We start from the raw sequence: 1,302 nt of genomic DNA, 5'->3' as shown, positions 1-1,302 counted from the left end.
AGGAAATCATCAAGAACAACTTGAAGATCAGTGAAGACACATGAATGAATTCGAAAAATGCAAGAAGAATAGAAATATGCAATTGACACCAAACTTAAAATGAGACACTAGACTCAACAAGAAACATAAAATATTTTTGGTTTTTATGACTTTGTAACTTTTTTTTGGATTTTTCGAAAATTATATGTAGAAGAAAATAAAGAGATTCAAAAATTTTAATAAGAATTCCAGGAATCATGCAATGTTAGTCTAAAGCTTCAGTCTAAAGAAATTAGACATGGCTAGCCAAGCTTCTGCAGGACATTACATTCAAGAGCTAAATTGATGAGAATCAATCAGCTTTGGTGATGATAAGTACATCACCTTGAAACTATAGAATTCATTCTTAAAAATTCTGAAGAAAAATACCTAATCTAAGCAACAAGATGAACCGTCAGTTGTCCAAACTCAAACAATCCCCGGCAACGGCGCCAAAAACTTGGTGGATGAAATTGTGATCATCAATGGCGCCATCAACATGGTCTGCTCAATTGCAATCTCAACTCTTTATCACAACTTCACACAACTAACCAGCAAGTGCACTAGGTCGTCCAAGTAATAAACCTTACGCGAGTAAGGGTCGATCCCATGGAGATTGTTGGTATGAAGCAAGCTATGGTCATCTTGTAAATCTTATTCAGGTAGATTCAAATGGATATGGAGGATTGATAATTAAAAGATGAATAAAACATAAAGTAAAGATAGAGATACTTATGCAATTCATTGGTGAGAATTTTAGATAAGCGTATGGAGATGCTTTGTCCCTTCCGTCTCTCTGCTTCTACTGTCTTCATCCAATCCTTCTTACTCCTTTCCATGGCAAGCTGTATGTTGGGCATCACCGTTGTCAGTGGCTACAATCCCGTCCTCTCAGTGAAAATGTTCAACGCGCTCTGTCACAGCACGGCTAATCATCTGTCGGTTCTCAATCAGGTTGGAATAGAATTCAGTGATTCTTTTGCGTCTATCACTAACGCCCAGCCTTCAGGAGTTTGAAGCTCATCACAGTCATTCAATCCTTGAATCCTACTCAGAATACCACAGACAAGGTTTAGACCTTCCGGATTCTCTTGAATGCTGCCATCAATTCTAGCTTATACCATGAAGATTCCGATTAAGGGATCCAAGAGATATCCACTCAATCTAAGGTAGAACGGAGGTGGTTGTTAGGCACACGTTCATAGGTGAGAATGATGATGAGTCTCACGGATCATCATATTCATCAAGTTGAGGAACAAGTGATATCTTAGAATAAGAATAAGC

Source organism: Arachis duranensis, chromosome 3 (assembly GCF_000817695.3).
Source record: "Arachis duranensis cultivar V14167 chromosome 3, aradu.V14167.gnm2.J7QH, whole genome shotgun sequence".
NCBI lineage: Eukaryota > Viridiplantae > Streptophyta > Magnoliopsida > Fabales > Fabaceae > Arachis > Arachis duranensis.
The sequence above is the reverse complement of the archived record's forward strand: the minus strand, read 5'-3'. Positions refer to the sequence as shown.